This window comes from Bombus flavifrons, chromosome 5 (assembly GCF_040668555.2).
Source record: "Bombus flavifrons isolate JBK064 chromosome 5, iyBomFlav1_principal, whole genome shotgun sequence".
NCBI lineage: Eukaryota > Metazoa > Arthropoda > Insecta > Hymenoptera > Apidae > Bombus > Bombus flavifrons.
In genome coordinates, this window is record NC_138446.1 from 17,374,946 (window position 1) to 17,395,521 (window position 20,576).

Sequence of the window (20,576 nt, forward strand, 5' to 3'; positions counted from 1 at the left end):
GTGCATCCTTCTTCTTTCGATACACGAGATATACGTACGTGTATACGCGTGATCGTTTCACCGTGGTAGAGTAAAACCTCTAGTTTTATTGTTTTCAGAGTTAATCAGGATTCTTTCACGCGGCGTAAGATGTGCGTGACAAAAAGGTAATTAAGTGTGCTCGAGTTACGTAATTAAATATACGAACATACCCGATGATTTAATGGTTGTTGAACCTTTCGTGAGAACCATAATGGACGTAATAACGTTTCCGGTCACCCGACAATTACACTTTCATTCGGATCTTTCATTTGCTCCGTTTCTCAGTCGTGAATAATATTAGCCATTGTTCGAACGTTCCGCGAGAAGAGTTTACGCGAACGCCGCTCTATCCTTAATGACTCAACGAAGGGACGATAGAAACGCGTACGGTCGACCGTGTCTCGTTGCGTTTCAACTTGTATTCGGCAGAAAGATAATCGACGATAGTATCGAGGCGCAAGCACTTCCTCGACTCGACGATTCGCGATCTTCGCGAAAGTGCGAGTACGCGGAATAACGACGCCGGCGGTGCGAGTATTGGCAGGCGTCACGCCTCTCTGGCATTGAACTCACCGACTTGGACCGCGCTTCTACCTTAGAAAACGCGCACCTGCTCGCGACACGTCGGACTTCCATTCCTAAACGTTTCGCGGTACGAAACTACTTGTATGATTCTTCGAAAAACTCTCTCCGCGTATCTCTCGTTAAGATCTGTCTATCTTACTTGGATTTTTATAACTTCTTCTCCGAAATTCCTAACTGGAATCGTATTTAACGCGATATCGTTGGCTTCGCGGAATTTACATATCGAAAGACTAACTCGTTGTTCGAAGGGTCGACGGACTTCCGACCAGTCGAAACAAGGTACCAGCATGAATATTCGACCGGCGTCGCGGGCCGACACGAAATCGGACGTCTATCGAGAATACGAACGATTTGACGGCCGAGTGTCCGTGTACGACTAAAAATACTCCACCTATTCGAAATACTTGTCTTCTTTCTATGCAACGATTCGCTTGGCATAATACAGCAAACGATTCAATAGCTCGATGCATCGTTGAAATGACTAAAAATACTCGATCTATTCGAAACACGGACCTGTTATTTACACGACACGACGCAGCTTACAGTAGCATTGTCTGTCAGAAGAGTTTGTTCTTTCTCTCTCTTTCTCTCTCCCTCTCTCTCCCTCTCTCTCTCTCTCTCTCTCTACTCGCAATGAAAATGGTCGGATCGGTATTGTCGGTTTTATGCGCGGTTTCGCTCGATATTACGGGTCTCGACTGTTGCTCAACACGGCCCTGACTTTGAACCGCGTTTGCTCGACTCTGAACCGTGGGAATGGCGACCACGAGGCATCGCGCCGATCGCACAGGTTTTTATTTTCCCGACTCGATCGATCATCGCTCGCGTCTATCCATCTATCTGTTTTTCGATCTAACCTCTGCTCTCCGAGGAGAATCTCTTTAGGAAGAACAGATCGCATTCGTACGATTTACAACTGGAATATTTTTCGCGTCGCGTATTCCACCGTTTACGACCACCAGCGCGTCGTTTCTGCTCCAAAACATTCTATCTATTCTCGCAAACCGTGCGAAGCCATCCAATGGACGAACATGTATCCGAAAGCAACGGCGAGGAAGATTCTCATCGCGTAAATCCCGTCGCGGACTCGTCACTCAGCTTATCACGTCTTCGCGGTGATTAATCGATCCATGGATCGTTTCGATCGATCGTGGTGGACTCCTTATCATTGAATATTCCTTATCGACCTGGGAGAATCTTCGACACCGGTGCGTTCGAACACTTATTCCACCAGGAATAGGTTGGACAACACTTTGGGTACGCACGTACCTTGGTTGGAAATTCACTCGGTATCGAACTTGAATTCTTCGGTTCACCAGCTCTCTCTTATCACTCTCGGTTATCACTGGGTTCCCGCTCGAACTTGTGCCGAAACTTCGCGGAACCGGAAATCTTTGGAGAACCGGAGGAGAAGAAGGAGGGAGGACAGAGAGGACGGAGAAACCTTCACCGAATTTTCGTTCACCGGTCGATCACACACGACGGAACACTCGTCTCGGACGGGTTGATGGATAGAAAAAAAAACAACGTTCCTGATGGTTGGGCTGTCGGCACGGCTCTGTCTTCGAGGCGGCGCATCGGGCTCACTTTATAAACGGAGTTGGCCGGGTGGTGGTCGCGTTTGCTTGCCGGTCAAACCTAGCCGGCGATTGGACGCGTTCGCGTAAACAGGTCGCGCGATTGGCCGCGAGATCTAGCGGTACCGTGGCTCCATCCAAGGGGGATCTCTCGCTTCTTCGTGGCTACGATGTTTCCGTGCGTCTCTATCTCGTTCTTCCTTCTTCTTTCTCTCCGTCCTTCCCTTCTATCTTCTCGCTTTCCTCTCGAACCCAGCACAGGCTAGTTATTTCGCGTAATTAGGGAACAGTGACATTTTACCGCTTTTTCCCTCCCTTTCTCTCTTCTTCCCTTTCGTCTTCCTCCTTCTCTTCGTATCTCGCCTCGACTTCCGTGCGACGGTCGCGTCAACTGCTACCGAATCGTTCGCCGCGTCATTTGCTTGGCGATGAAACGCTCGTCCGCTGCCGCCAACCGACCAAGAATTCGAGAAATAGGCCGCCCTCGACGACCCGCTGACGCGACGGTATCGGCGGTCACGCTGCCCCGCAAAGAGATAGGAGGGTGGAAGAAAAGTAAGAGAAGATGGGGCGGAGGGAAAGATTTTTCCAAGATCGATCGCAAGATGATCGCAACCAGGAAGCCCGAGCGACGTTCGTACTTCGTGGCAGAGGGTCAAGTCGAGGTAATAAGCAAGATTAATTCGGTGCGTCGGCCGGCGAACTTCTACGATGTAGACGATGGCTGGTCGCGCGAGGCGACGCGATCTCCGATTAGAAACCGCGAGTCTCTGCAATTCCGTATGGCCGTATCCGCTGACTCTTGCACCGAGCGCGCACGGTATGCCTGCTTACGTCGATTCCTCGCTATCCCCCGTCGTTGAACAATAGTCGAAACCGAACTTCTCTTACTGTATGTCGTTGAGAGGGGATGTTGAAATACGATATTAAGAAGCATCGGCAAGATGTTAGTGCCGCAGATCCATCAGAGGCGTGGGAGGAAAAAGACACGATCGAATTACGCACGTTGCATCGACCCACGCCATCCGTCTTTTTTCTATTTCTTCGCTTTCTCGAAGGAGCAAAAGGCCGATCTTGGACATTCCATGCGTATTCCGCGCGGAAGCTAGCATTGGACAAATACAGTTGTTTCGATAGCGTCGGCTCGCTGCTAACAAGGCTATTAAGCGAAGCGAGAGGCGAGCGTAACGTCCCGCTCGGCTCGCAGCGGTGGCGCGCGTGTACAATCCGCGCGTGCACGCAATTCCACATAATTCCCATTCAGATAAATCGACCACTAAATAAACATAACTGTCGCTAACGAGCTATCTCGTGGACGCGAGAGCCTCGAGCCTGATCACAGTATTCCTACGAAACGACGATGATCATTGCCTCGAGCGACCGAACCACCGTCACCTCCGATCGAACCCTTCGCCGTAGATATCAAACTACCGTGAATATCCTAACTGCGCCATTTACGAGGATACCAACCGGCTCTCTAACTCCGTAATGGCCCTTGATGACAATCACCGCTGCATGAAACTGTTATTTTAAAGAAATACTCTCGAAGAAGGTATTTCGCCCTGCAGATAGGATGCATCGCGATGCAAAGCAACGATAGCTGACCGAAAAGCGAGTGGAAATCTCCCATGCGAAGATCCGTCCGAAGATCCAACCACCGACGTCTATCGATCGTACGTTCTTCAAACGGGAAAGGTCAAGCTCGACGTTCGAACGCGATATCGGATTTTTAGTTGGAGAACACGTGTTGCTTCCACGTATCCATCGTGACTATAGGTAGACAAGAAGATGCATGTCCGGTTATGGCTCGTCGACGAGACTCTTGCGTCGAAATGGAAATTTATTGGTATCGCAATTTACCTTCGAGGAACGATCGAATTCGTGGAGATGCAAGCGAACCTGGAGCAACGATCGAACGAAGGAATCGAACAACGAGTCGACCTTGATTTACGACTCGATCGCGAACAGCGTATCTGGTTCACCAGTACCAAGTTTCTTTCTACTCGTTAGCCGTGCAGGTGGATCGTTAACGGACGTATACGTCATAAGAGAGTCGTGGTCCTGCACCACGAATAGCATGTATAGCGCATTAACGTTGGCGTCGGGATATTTATGGGGCGGGAAAAATGTTTGCCGCGCGACCGTGCTCGTAAACCGCTTGGATTCGAGAGTAAATTTTCGTGATGCAACGAATCACGAGCTTTCGAGAGGGATGCCTGCGCGACTCCAGTTCTACGAAACGACGTAGACTCGTTACGCCTCTGTCGGATAATGGTTTTTTCTTCTACGAAACGCCACGAGAGCAAATCGAAGCGGTTCGTCGTTAATGGTCGTCGTTATGTACACGCAACGTTCTCGACGATCTCGGCGCTCACCGACCAACGGTCGAACCAAGGAAACTTCCCGGTTTTCCACCGATTTAGGCGCGATATTCGACATTCCCCGACCACGAGCGAGTCCCATCTCGTTCCGTGATCTCGCGTTCCTGCGTTCCTCGTCCTTCCTAATTGTTCTTTATTACACGCGATCCCTCCGTTTAACAGTCGACCAACGTGGCGCGTTCCACGCTGGGTCACGGGTCTCAACGAACGAGGTGCCCGCGTTCTCTCGACATCGTGGAATCGCGTCGTTAATTAAACACGCGACGCGTGTAAGTCGTTTCGCGTGACTCCGGTATCATCGGACTGAAGGAACGTCGAATGGCCATTACCCGAAGAAACGACGCGATAGATTTAGAGTTTGAGGAGAGACGATGCTCGATTGCGTCGTTGTACCGTGGATATTTATGCAATTCCATGTTTTTGCAAATGTAATTAAAGTAATGCGATGTGAACGAAGATCAATTTCACTCGTTGCTTGATCGAGCAATAGCGAAGTAACGTTTCAAGCAGCTAGGCAGCAATAATGCGTTACACGGTGGTCCTCTATTTTCCATCATTTTTTCTTTTACTTTCTCTTTCGCAGGGAAAGTGTTATAACCTGAATATCTTTGCATCTTTAAATTTCTCATATGCGCACAAATATCCGCGATCTGGTAATTACAGTACGACGATCCCACGTAACCTTCTTACGACGAATCCTGGGGAACGAACGCGTGGAGGAGGCGATCGCGTGTCACTGGTTTGGAGACTACGGTCTAAGCAACGCCTAGACGTTGGCGAGAGATACGGTCTCGGCATTGTTCGTGATTAAGAACAAACAACGACATGTTCGCGGAACAGGTTTGCCCGGTGACAGCGTGATCAGCGTACCATGAAGAGAACCGTGGAAAACAATCAGCCGAAATCAGCGCCGCTGGTCAGCCTAAGTGCCTAACTGTAGCGTTTTATGCTCGTTGATCTAACTTGCATACGTCGAGTTTTGCGACCACGTGGCCACCATGCAAATGACCCTTCCTCTGTCCCAGCCAGTCACCGTTGGTTAACTGTAGACTTTTATGCCTTGCTAGACCGCGATCCTCCGTACCGTGTCCGCGCATTTTTCGCCTAATTTTTTCCTCGTCCAGCTCGTCTCTCGACGATTTCTCTTTGTCGGCGTCGGGTGGGTCGAATCTTTCCTCCGGTGGACTTATAGTCGTACCGTGGACGTAACACGTCGCGGCGGCTAGATAGATTTCCAATTAAACGCTCCTGAATCGCAGGAAGTTCTGTTCTGTCCGGTGGCCGGGTCAAAGTGTCCATCGCGCCGCCGGTCGAATCTCCGTCGGATAAAATCAGCTCATTTATCTAGGCATTCATCTGTCACGCGCACTCGCCCATACCTTTAATTTCGAACATCCATTCGCTGTCCCAGTGGTAGAGGGCTCGCATCGATCCATCCCGCGGCGGATTGGTCTTACGGTTCTTACAGCATGTAATAAAGTATCTATTTATCTGTCTATCCGTTCATCCATCGTTGCACGCGGGCGTGTATACGATTCCCCGTGGGTCGTGCGAAGTTATTCCACGACGATGATCGGGCATACGGGTTCGGGCTGTGGCCCCGTCGTTCGATGCTTTACGAGCTCCTTCGAGTCCTCGCGTTCGCCCGAGGAAACGCCGTGTAACTAAGTACCACGCGTTTACAGATATGGAGAATCGCCGTGTCGACGAGGTCACCGCGGGTTAACCTCTTAATTATCCCGCCCCCTGCGATTTCACCCATCTTACCTTCCGTTCCCGCCGTTTAACTCCTTTCTTTTCCTCGTCTCGTTTACCTTTCCTCGGGCATCAGCGCGGCTTCGTTTGCGATCGTTCGCGATCGTTTGCGATGGATGCCACTCGATTACGATTTCCGAGCTTTACCTCTGAGGCGAATCGACGGGACGAGAAAAAGAGAGAAGAAGGGAGAAGAAGAGAGAAAGAGAACGAGAGTAGCGGAGCCAACGGCGGTTGGTGCGAAAACTACAAAAAGCAAGCATCGCTTGGTAGATCGTTGATTCGCGGTGCTTGGACGTAAGTAGTCGAGGCTCGTTCAATCGAAAAAGCGCGTATATTGCGAGGCCTTGAGAGGTTGCGTTTACCAACTGGTACAAACGAGATCGGTTAATGCCATCGCTCGTTCCGCACCTCCTCCTCTCGTCGAAAAAATGCCACGACTCTAACCTCTGGTGCTTTGTGCGTCTCAATCATCGTTACGCGTGCAAATAGATTTGCGTGAAGCGGGGTCGGAAGCGCGACTGATTACGCTGCAATATTTCATACGAAGCGCGTTACGTGCCGGCGTACCTAGCTCTTTCCCATAATTAATCGGATCGATATAATGGCATCCGTTCGGATGGTTTCTCGGAGCTGGACGGAATCGAGCAGCGCGTACGGCGCAGGAATAATAACCGGATCGGAGCATTGTCCAGAACACCGTGGATAATCGGGGATTAAGGGAAGAGAAACTTCTTTTTTGTCGTTGTAGAGGCACGATTCGTTCCATGGTATAAATCGCTTTAGGTGATTTTTCCAAAGAGGATGAGAGCGAATTCCAGCGCGTCTTTATCAATCGATGGACGAAGAATGACAATTCTGTCGGATGACTCGGAAACCGTCGTACAGACGCTTCGTTTGTATCTTCTTATTTCGCTGTTTCGATGATGGATTCGCCGGTATTTCGAGCAACGCTTGGATGATCGAGAATAATGTTCCCCCGTCTCTCGGCGTAGTCACGCCGAGTTTCGTTCGGTTTCGTTCGAATTGGGACGAAATCATCGACGGCGCGTCGTCGAGTGATTTTCGGGTGGCTACCGGTTGGCCGATTTGACTCGATTCTCGTGGTACCGTTAGAAAACTAGGGATCATCACCGAAATTACCGAGAGAAGGAGACGAAAGAGGCTCCCGCAACGGGAATCTCCCGGTGAGAGATGCGCGGCACCGTGTACAGAGAGGAAGTCGAAAGGAGGAGAAAGGTCGTTCTCTGCTACTTTTAATTTACGTTACGTTATCCCGCTATAGTCGGTTCCGCGATCCGACGTCGGCTGTGCTGTTCTTATGATTATTCTTTATCGCGTTACTTTAATTGCCCATTCTTCTCCGGGTTCGCGAGGAAACGCCGTGTTTGTCGGAGGTGGCGAACAAAGGAGTCGATCGATGGCACGCCTATCGATCGATAAACAGGAGCGTCAAAGGTGAACGAGATCGTACTACGTTTCTAATTGTTTCCCAACGAGGTAAGAAGCAACCGTGAAACGATCTTTTTCGATCTTTCGACAAAGTACGCGAAACGTAATAAATAAATGGAAACGATAGCGGTTGGAAATAACAAGGATTATCGTATTCGAGCAGGAACAGCGTCGGAAGATGTTCCTTTCGATCGGCCGTCGGCTCGGTCGTTTCTTGGCTCTTCCGCGGCGTTCTCGTGGAACCTAGCCTCCTCCTACGCCGCCTCCTCCCACACCAGCTTCTCTCGTAATCACTATATTTTAGTTGGCCGGTTCGAGAGGCATCGAGTGTGGCGCGCGGCAGCCAATCAGGTACTAGCCGGCTTTCCACTCTTCCTCGAGGTTCAGGGTCGGTCAAGGACTCGCGAAGTGCCGGCACGACGCCGTTGCCGCCGTCCTCGCAAACAACGAGCAGCCACGATCGTAGAGGAGTCTGTTCCTGCCTATCTTCCCTGGTACGCGATTTCCTCCGACCAAAGCCGCTCATCCGTTAATCTCCTTCAACACTCGTCACCGATGCTAATTACTGTTATTACTCATTAGGCCGTAGTTTACTGCCCAAGATCATCGTTAATCGCAACCTCCGAACGAAACACTGTCCGACAGCTTCTCTTCGAGTTTCTATTCGACCTGCAAATTCGCCGCAGCGCCAGGTAACTCTTCGTACACCGGTCGTTTCGCGCTCGCTTCTTCGTTCGTATCGCTTCGTTCGCCTACCGTTTCACTCCATTTCCATTTTTCCTCAGGATGCGATAAACGCGGCTCAAAGGCTCGCTTATCCAGCTTCGTTACCGCTATCAGGCCGGCGTGTTCTCCTCCTCGGAGACTTCCGTCGTCGCGCACCTTCGTTCTCACACGTTGCCTCGAGCGATCTAGCCGTAAGCAGCCTCGCCCAGACCAACAAACCGACCGCCTCGTCGGTTCGACGTCGGAACGCTCGAGTTTAGCTCTCGAAGCTTCCAAAAAGGATAATACGCACGAGCAGCAGCTCCTCGCGTTATTTCCGTTCATGGTACTCGCTGATCAGTTCGTACGAATATGTAATAACATGCTCGATAGGGATGCTCTCGATTCTCTCTTTGCCTCTCTTCCGCGCTTCCTCTCGGTTTCTTGGCCTTCTTTTTCGCTGCCTCGATTCCGCTCGATCTATCGGCGATTTCTCGTCAAGGTCACGCGTTCAGTCAGAACGGGTCTATTTATAGGTACGCGCGGATGAGAGTCGTCGCGAGCTGCCAGCTCGCGAACGGGAACGCTTCGACGATCAGATTGATCGCCGTGAAACGCCAGAACCAGTCGCGCTGCGCTTTGCTGTCGCATTTCAGGGCTCGATAAAACGGAACACGATAGAGTTCGGTCACGATGTAGCGAGGTCGTGAATTAAACACTGTCAGCAAGTAGCAACGACCTTCTTCTACCGTACGACCTCCAATTATATAAACCGTTTGTCTTCCGACAAAGTTTTGTATAAATCGACTTCTATCGTATCTCTTGTTCTCGTGCCCGGAATATGCTTTATTTCTATCTGGCTTCGCGATCTTCCCAATACCGTGACTAAGTCCGCGAACTGGACTATTCCAAACGTTGAATTCGCGATAGAATAAGCGGCAAGAGGTACGTGGTTTCCGAACGAATCGTTACCGCGCGAGAATTCTCTTCGAATCCAACTTGGCAAAGTCGTCCACGAAAGGAATAACGTTTGCTTCGAATCTCAGTTTGCTCGATTCAGCGACATTCGGCAAGATAATCGATACATCCGTTTGAAAACGAGCAAGGATCGTTTCCCCGCACAAGCCGGACATGAAAATGATTCTCGCTGGAGTTTCCCCATACAAGGCGCGGCGAAGCGGCGTAAAAGGCCGAGGCAGCCCTTTGCACGCGTCTACCAGCAGCCCGGAAGTCGAGTTAGGTGCTTTGTAGGCTACGTCGAATCGCTTATCCGCCTTCGTGTACGCTTCGAAAGGAGCTATTCCTCTGCAACGTCTCTCCCTCGGCCCATTCTAACGCTCGATTCAAAGGGAGCGTGATATCCTATGGAGCCGGCGCGGCGGCTGGCTGCCGGCCAACGATATACTCCAACTTTTAGCTAATACGTTTCCTTCTCTTCGAGCTCGCAATGGCGCGTTGGATCGTAATGGTATGCTCGCTCTTCCTTCGCTTTGGTCAAATTTAGGGCTACGCGTACTCGCAAATAGACACCGGTTTTCCGATCAAGATCCAGTTTGACGGATGTCGTGGGATGAGACGGTAGATCCCAAGTATAGAATCTTAGCCTCGGGTGCAGTTCGTTGCATCCTGTGCAAACGTGACTCGCCGTCGTGGTCGAAACCGTTATTGGTTCGCGCTGCAGCGTGATTTATAACGCGGACCTGTAATTAGAAGACGCTGAATGCGATTCAAGGATGTCCGCGCTACGCGGTTACAACCCGATTGCACCGTGGTGTACAGAGGCCGGAAGTCACAGAAGGTATGCATCGTCTGGTCTATTGAATCGGTTGTACGACGCGAATCCGCGTTCCGTTCGAGCAAGCTATCCTTTATGACGCTCCATTGGAGAAGGGTAATCGCAGCGGGGTATAAATTCACGACGTTTACCCTCCGCGACGATTCGCTTTAACGAACGATCGGTCGGTCGACTCGTTGTTGGTATCCCAGAGTTGCAGAAAATCGTGGCTCGACTTCTCCGATCGCCTTGTCGCTTTCGTTCGAAAGAAATCTGAACAAAACCTGTTAGGTTATCGATTAAATCCGTGGCAGAGGCGTGATTTAAAAAAAATTAATCGATGCCGTAATTACCGATCGACTTCCTCGTGCGGCTTTATCGCTTGTTCGCGAACGACCTTTCGTTTTACGGCTGCCCCGTGAGGCGCAAAAACCGGAGGCACCTCGGAGCGACAAGAAGAGCGTTACCGTCTTCCGTGGTGATGGCTCGTAAATGCCTAGCTTTTTGCTTCGCGCGTCCTGCCGCTTTCAGCCTCGCGCGTTTACTTGCCTATCGCTTTCCATTTGTTCCGCGATTATTAACGTTTACGACGGAATCATGCCGCGTCCGAGCAATTACCGTGGCGGGTGTCGTTCGCACGATACCGAACGTTCTGCGTTAAGGAAGAAACGCGTACAACGTCGTAACGCGATACGGTGAACATGTTCCGGCTGAGTCTCTTTGTCGTTCGCCGATATCGAATGTTTTCTCCCCTAATAAAATTAATTTATGCCACTTGTACTACCTTATCTCCCTTTTTGCTCCGAATATTTCTATTACCCGTAAACGGATATTCTCGACAAGTTCCTGGCTTTACGATCCGCCTGCTCGAGATACGTAGATGTGTGTCAGTTGGAAAAACCTGCGTTATCTCGTCCAGATTCGCGACTATAGGTCCAGAATCATCGCGAAGAAGAAAGGTGAACGTGGTTTTCTCAGCTTTCATTATACCCTTCGATACTCATCGCCATTATTCGTCTACATCAGTCTACCTTCGTATATAGCCTTGTAAATATTGCAACGAACACCGAGTGGATTACACAGGAAAGAAACTGGATTATTAAAAAAGGACGATAAATATATGTTTGCATTTTATAATCTTTTCGATTTCAAATTTTATCGATATAATTACGATAGTGTCACGTCGAAGTCACAAGAAATCACGAAACCGATAGATCGCCGGTGATCTTCTCGCGTCGCAGTTCGAACGTTTCACGAATAAGGTGAAGGAATTGAACTTCGTATAAAACGATGGAATTTTTATTGTATAAATCCAACAGAGTGACGGTTCAAAGTGTTACAGCAGAATAATGTGTGAGCGCTAATTTAGGAGGGTTTTTATATGGAGGTTTTAGTCCCTTTGGAGGGGTTATCGTCGGATGTATATCAGAGGCGGCTATTCAGTTACTGTTTTGTTATTATTTCGATAGCTGTGGCATGCAGGATGTTTGGGCTACTTGATCACCGCTTCTGAGTAGGTAGCGCTCGTTGAGCGTGTGACGATAGCGTCGTGAAGCCACAGGTTCGGTAAAATTTCAAAGAGATTCGTACACGAAGACAATATATTTACGAAGATTTTCTCTAACAAATGTGCAAACGCTTTCGCTATGTATGCATCGAAATGGACCTTTTCTAGGGTGAACACACTTATAGAGGAAAATCAGGTTAATCCTCTAATCGGTAACAGTCGTGTGTCGCAGTTTAGTCGCGCCCAAATTCAAATCACGTTGTCGAACGGTACAATTCTCGCGCGCGATATTTCGAAGCGAGACGAAATTGGCAGCCGGTGGAACGTCACGTGGCGGGCAGCAGGTTGGATTCCAGAGCGCATTTTCACGCCGCGATGCAGCGCGGACTAGCGCGGCGTTCCGTTTCTTTTTGTATCGTCGCGAAATCTGCGTAATCGATTTCCGCACGAAATGCTCACACTGTTGCTCGGCTATTCCCCCTTGGCAACGGCCATTATCGGCGTAGCCACTCGAATCGTGCTCGATGCGGTTGCATTATGTGCCACCAACCAACCGTGCCCTCTCCGTCGCGCCTTTTTGCCGGCTCTTTGCGGCCGTGTCGGAGCCCACGTGCATCCACGATCATCCTCCTCTCTCGTTCGGCTGTTTTTCCTCCCTGCGAGTCCTCTGCTTCGCTCCGCTTCGTTCTGCTCCGCTGTTCGTGCCATCTCGAAAACAACAGAAGCCAGTTCCCTTCGGAATTTTTGCCATAAACTTCCTAGAATGTTTGGCAAAAACTCAGCGGATTCAGGATACTCGGCAGGGCTTTTAAGGACGATTTTAATGGAAGAAGCTAATTAAGAGTGGTAGATCCACTTGGTTTTATTCCACGAGAGGATGTAAACTTGTTATTTAGTATTTTGCGTATGTAGCTAGTTTTACGAACAACTGATACCGATACCCAGGGAATCCAAAAATATCTTTATCGAACCCTGGTAAGTACGAAAAAAAAAAAAAAAAAAATAAGAAGAAAGTTACGTTTCGAAGAGCAGTCGACTGCTTCAACGCGAAAGTCTAAGAACAGTTCGATGGAAGACTATCCTATAGATATCAAGCGGTCGTTTGGAAAGTAAACGTCGCTTTGGTCTGTAACACGATGGTTTACGATGGTAACCTGTTCTAGTCACAGATCCAGACACGGTAGAACTTACAAATTTTACAGAATCGACGAAGCATCGCCCTTTTTACCAGATACCGAACCAGTGTTTCCGCTTCTTGCTACGGTAAAAGAAGAAGAAGAAGACACAGTCGTCGCAAGATGTTTACTGTTGTACACTCGGAAGTAAGAAGGGAGAAACGACAAACTTGGCAGTGTAAGCGTCATATTATCGAAGCATTACGAGACCTCTTACGCGGAAAGTAGATTGTCACCGTTTGGTCAGACACACGTCGGCCTCGAAGGTTAACTAGCTAGAGCGCCGGATGAAAGGTATCGAGCCTGTAAACCGTGTTCGTGAGAAAGCTCATCCGACTATTTCCTTCGAACAAGTAAGCACGTTTTCTATGAGTATCCAAATCACGCAAAAAACAACAAGTATCTGGCGACCGGTAATTCTCGATCAGAAGCGTAGTCGGAAAGTCATCGTTGACAAGCGGAAAAAATGAACAAAGGGAGGAAACTCGTTGCGTGCAGCTATTTGTCCGCGTAGTGAATCGAAAATAGTCCTTTCTGCTCCGTTTTTACGAGTGCGGTCACGCTTGTATTTTCTTTACCACGTTTAACGAGTCTCGAACGATTCGTTCGGCCGCGAACTATTTAACAATCCGCATAGCCGTCTTTCCCAGTCTTCGTTCGCTTCCTTTTCTCCCTTCCTCCTTCTCATCAGTTTCTCCGCGTTTATTTCCCGCTCGTCGACTCGAACGAGTAGAACACGTCGACCGGACAAGAGTGCCGTGAACGTCGATTCTATTTGCCTGTTCATCGACTGTCCGTTCATCAAATTTCTTTTTTATTCTTCTCTCCTCTCTATCCCTTCGCTTTCATCCTTCTTCACGTTGTTAACCCTGCACGCGTTCTGCCTCGTTGTTTCACCGAGAAAATTACGCCTGCGTGATATAACGGGCTGCCAGTTTCACGGGTTCATCCAACATCGGTGCAAGCAAAGTATTCTGTCACAAGCCGCATGCGTTGACTTTTATCGACATCTCGTACGATTTTAAAGGAAGTTTCGATCGTTTCGGTAAAAACACACGACGATGTTGCAAACGATTTCCGAAGCTCGAATCGTAACAATTTTTCTTGTTTCTCGTTATTTCCTGACCGATCTCTGATTTTGTCGTTTTTTCACCTACAGGTTTATCGTCTTCTAATAATTTATCGCACGATTTATCGTTCTCTTTACCCTCGTAAAATTATCTTCGTTACTAACTCGCCACACTCCTGCAAATTTCCCGTATGAGTTTTACTACCACCAAGTCCGTTAATTTTCCTCTCCTCTCAAGAATTATAGTTGGTCGTTTCGTTATTCTCTTCGCCTTCGTAAAACTTTCAGTCTTTAAATTGGAACGACGTGCTTTCGTAGGACACGTAGGCACGTGAACGGAATCCTCGATGCTACCCACTGTTCCACGCTCAAGACTAATTGGCTCGAGTCATCGTCATCGGCAAACTCGATTTCTCCAGTCAACTCTCCGTCTCTTCTCCGATATAAATATTTTACTTAACATTTACGTTTATTCGTCCGACTAATTTTTACAGCCAAGCTTGTCCGACAAGTTCGACGAAATATATGTCGAAAGATATATCGAAAGATACAGAGAATCCATTCGAAACAACATCCCGCAAGTACGGTCTCCTTCCTGAATCGATAGCGGGAACAGTTGAATCGGGATATCGGCGTCCCTTACGATTCTCTCAACGTCCGGCAATCGTTGGTTCATACATGTTTATCACGATAGAAGCAAGAACGGGGAGGGAAAGCAGAAGAGGCAGCAGAAAAACGTTGCGCCTGTTCCGAACGTTTCCTGTCTGGGAACGCGAGGATTAAAGTTGTCGAAGAAAAACGAGAGGAGTATCGCGTTCGATCCGTATCTGTCTAGCACGCGATTATTCAAACGCTAGGCGCGCGTTCCTCTTAGCATCTGGACAGCATCCGCGGAAACGAACGTACCTTGTCTACTCTTGTCTCTCGAATTCCGCTTCTAGAGGGAGATTTTTCACGCTTCGCGATATTTACAGCATTTGCGACGCTGAATCTTCTTCTATTTCGCAATCGTAGGACGGAAGAGGTACGGAGTAACTCGTTTCCAAGTAAATGCAAATTTTCCGTGGCCACGGCGAGCCGAGATTGCGGTGACGCGTTATTCGAACCGCGGTATGACGAACGATTCGTCTTAACCGCATCGTTCTCTCCGTCGCAGCCCGCAGAAGAGGAAACGTTTGCTATAGAAGCAGCAGAAAAAAGACGAACGAGAAGAGGAGAAAAAAAGATGGCAGATCGAGGGAAGCGGGTAGTCAAAGAGGCGAAGTAAGAGCGAGAGAAGAGAGAGAAGCTGGTTCGCGATGGAATGAGGAAACTGTAAAGAGGAGGAAGCTACGGTGAGTCTCGGATGTCACCACCGGTCGGTCCACGTCAGGCGTATCGCGAACGGGACGACACGGTTCGAGGATGTCGCGTTAGTTGAGGTTAGGTTTGGAATATAAGGCTCGAGTGCGTGCACGCACACCGGACCACTTGTTACGCGCGGCCAGACTCAATGTCGTTTCGAGTGACCTGAGATCGGAGAAGAGGTCTGTGACCAGTTTATACGGAAGATCGAAAGTAAACAGAGTGAGGAAGATCGAAAGACGTCGTTGGCGGCAAACTTTTTAAGTCGGATAAGAATCAGGAATTACACGAGACTTTGATCGATCGATGATGGACGAGTAGTGGCTTCGGCCGACAAGCAGGCAGATCGATCGTCGTTGCTCTCTCGATCGAGCGTGTTTATCGCTGTGGAAACAAATCGATTAACGTAGAGAAGCGGGATACACGGATCGGTTATCTTTGCTTAGAATCGTCGAAAATAGACGCGCAACGCGGTTAGAGCACAGTGGAATAAAGAAAAGGCAAGAAACGATAATTGAAACGATCGATTGGAAGAAATCGTCGGCGATAACCGCGCATATACGTTACGCTAATTCTATAGAAACTGCGGGCGATAAGTTAGCCGGCAATACCGACTCCGTTGAAATGGCTGCAATCTTCCCAAGCGAATACGTTCATCGTCCGGTCCAAGTACCATCTTATTCAGTTTCTCGCGGCCATTCGATACTCGATACTCAGCCGCGAGGAACGCTCGACGAGTCGTGCACTTTCATTAGCCTTTGATTCGAGCGAGCGTTTCGCGCAGGAAACGAAACGCAGTCGCGAACGCTCGCGACAACTTTCTAGCCCTCGGAGAGCCAGCCGGTCGGAATCGTCCCTGAAATCTAGCCTTTCAACGCGTAACCGATAATTACGCGGCTTTCGTGTATCGACTTCGACTTGTCCGATGCTTTTTATCCGGCGGTAATGGTTCGTTGCTATCGTCGAGGGAATTCATCTTCGGGAGGTCGTGTCGGGATTTTCAGGAACTTGTATCTCACGATGGAACATCAGGAACGATTAGGAGCCCGGGGCGTACGTACGTTGGCAGCGAGGACGCACACAAAGCTCGTGGAAGCCGGCAATTTTCCTCGCCACTTTCAGCCGATAACGGAACCATAATGATACAACGCATACGACGAGCCGTGTCGCAACGAGGTAACGAGAACCGCGTGACTTTCGGCGTACGCGATTCAGCGCTTAGGTGGCCTTCGATTACCTAATCGTTTCGCTGAATAGAGAGACGATTTGGCAGCAGGAAAAATAAGATACCGCTCGTTTCGCAAACAGCCGCCAATTTCCTCTCCCGCCCTCTTCCGCGCCAACCGTAAGAGCCAACGGAGAAGCATTTCGATTCTAAATCTTCCCCCAAGGAGTTAATCCGAGCCTAAGCGCTTTTTAGCCGTCTCTGTCCCTTTGCTTAACGTCGTCAATTTCCGCTGACGCGACGACACGGTAACGCTTTTAAGTATCGCGTGGCTCGATTAGTCCGACCAAGAAATTTCCTTAATCTCTGGGTATACCGAGCGCATTTATTCCTTGAAATATGGATCCGATCTGCAAGACCATTCCCGATGATCCTTCCTGAATTCCAACGTCGGAATTTTCCTTGCGTCTGAAAAGTCGCGACGAGAACCACGTGGAAACCAGGCGGCGCACTCTAAGAGTGGAAACGGCGAAACGGGAAAGCGCGTCGATTCGTTCGTACTGGCGCGATTTCGTCGCTGATAAAATACTCGTTGCTGCAACAGCGAGTGACTGGCGTGCGACGGATATTTTCCGCGGCCGATTACGGGATAAGCCACGGTCGAATGCGGGAATCGAAAGGCGAGTAGCAACAGCCACCGGTCGTCGGTCTGTCCAAGGTCGTCCAAGGTCGATCGAGAGACGCAAGGACCTTGGGTTACAGAAACCCGTGCAACAAACTGGTCTCTCCACGTAGCCTTCCCCCTTGAAAAGAACGAGAGTAACAGGTCTGTGAAAATCGGAACGTCGTCTCCCCCTCGACCTTTCTTCTTCATCTTCATCTTTCTCGTTTCTTTCCTTCCTCGTTTCTCGCCTATTCTATCGTCGTCCAGGTAGGTTATATTCGCTCGTGGACGCTTGGAACGAAGAGTGGAAGAATGACGGTGCGGGAACGCAAATTGCTACCGGTAATGCGACGTTCTGGGGGGGTGGCGGAATGCGAAAGAAACGTTTCAAAAATAGAATTTCTCCCGACAGTATTCGCGTTTTTTATCAGAGCCAGATTGCCGACTCGGTAGTTAAATAGCCGTTGGTTTGAGGAAGGACGAGAGAGATGGTCGCATTACCAAAGAAAACATACAACAGCAACGACGCGATGTACGGTTAGTTTAATGGGTTGGCGCTTCTAGGATCGCTCTAGAACAGCGGGGAGAACGGCGTTATAGGAACCGCCTCCGACTTCCTGCATCGCGACCGTCTCGCGTCTCTTGTTTTTTTACGACACGTTATTCGCGCAAACTCTCGGCAGGCTCGTCCAAGATGCTCGAAACTTCTTAACCGTTCGATAGTTTTGCTCCTCGTGTTTCATCGCTCGCGATCTTTTCCCCTGCACGCCGCGTCCCGTTCGCAGAAGAGGGGTTGCCGGCCCCTTATCTTCGTCGGACTTGGCTGCGCGGCGCGCGCGTTCCGCTCTATCCTCCGTTTCTCGCGAGTAATAATAAAACGGCCGATCCTCTTACATATTACCGAGCGAGGCACGGTTCACGCACGAACGAACACCGTAAGAAGCGCCGAGGAAAATACCGGGATGGAATCCGGTCGAGCCTGTGTCACGCTCGACACGTTGCATCGGTCCACGAGAGAGTCCCGTCCCCTCGTTCCTTCATCGTCCGATCATTTTTCCGCCTCTATCGCTCGTCCTGGACCGCTCCGTAATTCTCGCTCTTTCGTCTTTTTCACCCTAACCGTGCTTTAACCGTACTCGTAGAATCGTTACGCAGCCGGAAGGACGATGGAAGAACCTGATTCGAAGATTCGTTATCGGTCGTAACGCGAGCCATTTTTGCCTGTGTACGAGCCATCGACTAACGGTATCGCGGATTTTAATATCGACTCTACTCATTACAGTTGCGTTGACTACGGCGCGGTGTGTATTTCATTCACTTTCAGCGTCGAAAAAAAGAGGATCGCCGGTTCTCAAGTATGTTGGAACGAATCGAGAACGTTCGCTTTTATTTCCGCGTTTAAATATAGACGTAACTATCCTGAGAATATCTGGAAATGCCAGCTCGGTTCATGGATCGATCCGCACCGATCGATCAGCGTAGCTACCAGTCAGCCCGCGTACTTTACGAAAAACGTGCTGGCCATTTCACGATTCTATTCTCTCTCTCTCTCTCTCTCTCTCTCTCTCTTTGTATGATCGATCGGCCTGATCGCGTTCGCGTTCGTTCCGCGGAAAAAACTATAGTTGGCGCGTATTCGCGCCTCGCGATATTACACGTTTCTCGTGTCACATAAATCTTCCGGCTGGTCGTATAAATTGCCGCGTGTACCGGTTTGGTTCGACCGCTCGCTAGTAACGATAATGTAACGTATCTAAGCGTCGTAATTATTCCGCGCGTGCCCTCCTCTTTTCGCCTCCTCCAATGACTTTATCATTCCGCCGATGGAACGGCCGAGCAGGAAAACGTACATTTTGCCCGATCGATCGATTCGTGGACAGGAACAATGGAATACCGAGCTTCTGATATTCCTTGGGACACAAAGCAAGTCGTTTGTCGATCGCGGTCACGAGCCGCTCCGGTCCTTTTGCTCTTTCGAATTCAGCCACGAAGATCCCCTACGAAAGTGGTTCGTAAATTGCTTCGATCGACACGGACGAATCTCAACGTCTAACAACGGTTGAAATCGACACGGAGAACGAGAAAATCGTTTATTTACGCCGTATTAAGCGAAATCAGGCGCGATACGCGAGCGAAAAGAATCGCGCGTGTTTTGCTATCGAAACGGAGATTATACGCATCCACGTTGGAAGATTTATACGCGTTCTTATGGTGGTTTCGCTCGAATCCGCTCGCAGTCGTTACCCTCGTGCAACAATGATTCCCAGCTGGTAATTCGCTTCATTATCCGACTCCATTCTCCGCCGGCTGTGTACACGTTCCGTTTGCAATAACGATAATAATACAGAGTCCTCTGTTCCGGTCGATTATCCCGTCAGTGGCGCGAGAAAGAACGAACTAGCCTACGAGACGACGCGCGCCGCGTCGCCAACTTTTATTTCACGTTATTATTCGCGAATGGTAAGCGAAACGACGGGGTCGCCACGGAAAAAACGGTACACCGTCGTGCTCCAGTGTCACGCGAGTATTTACTCGGTCAAAAAAGTCCGTTCGCCATCCGGTTCACTCGTGCGCCCAGACTCGCTGCCTCGTTACCTCCGTTCGCTCTCCGTGCTCTTCCACGTGCTCTTTTCCCGCTCTCCACGCCCTCGCGTCTCTTCCTCTGTCGCCACACGCTTTTCCTCCTTCCTCCTGTTCGCGCTTCCGCGTGTCCACCGTGTTCGAGCACCGATCGACCTCGCCGCCCCTTCTCTCGATAGTCGCCGCGTGCTAAGCTAATCTCGCTGCATAATTACCGCGCCAATTACCGCGTTTCGGATTACAGTAATTAAACGAGGCACGGTTCGATCGTCGCGGAAAACCGCTGCTGTTTCGTCGAGGGGAAGCAAAGGCGTTCCCTCTGTTTCGCTGAATCTGTACGCCGATATCCCTCGCGGCAGCAATTCAGAGTTACGATCATCGTCTTCGCAGCAATCTCGCCGAGAAGCATATAGCTGTAATTACCACGCGAATAGATCAGAATATGTTGCTGGAGGAGGAATTTTCACCTTCTTTGGTGGTCGAACTCCCCAAAGGACATTGGCGGCAGCGATCCTCGAACACGTTCGGCATCGTAGCTGATTTCCGCGTGTAGATCGTCCGTTTCGCTCGGACGGGCCGATTCTCTCGCTCTGACCGAGGACGAGTTAAATCGGCACGAAGCGTGACCGGTGTCCAACGCTTCTTCTCCCCGTGTCGTCTCTTTCTTCCTCTCAGCTCGGTCGAGAGACCGTCCCGGCAGAACACCGTCTTCCGTATCGCGCTTTAATTACAACTACGGTCCCGTTTTTTTGCAGTACTTTTATTAATTGAGGGAACAGGGCCCGGTTTGAAGCCGCTCGAGCCGCGAACTGCACACGCTCG

The 20,576-nt window shown here is 49.7% G+C and overlaps 1 protein-coding gene across 3 annotated transcripts in view; it reads right to left on the reverse strand.

Moving 5' to 3' along the window:
- Window positions 1-20,576, reverse strand: part of tyn (trynity) — a 104,305-nt gene that overhangs the window by 34,698 nt on the left and 49,031 nt on the right. Inside the window, exon 1 of one of the 3 annotated variants that reach the window (XM_069112809.1) lies at window positions 1,876-2,349. The exons of 1 other annotated variant lie outside the window; for it this stretch is intronic. The gene's annotated coding sequence lies outside the window, so the exon portion shown is untranslated. Of the gene's footprint in view, window positions 1-1,875; window positions 2,350-20,576 lie in introns of those variants that run through there. One more of the 3 variants, XM_069112811.1, reaches the window with a different exon arrangement.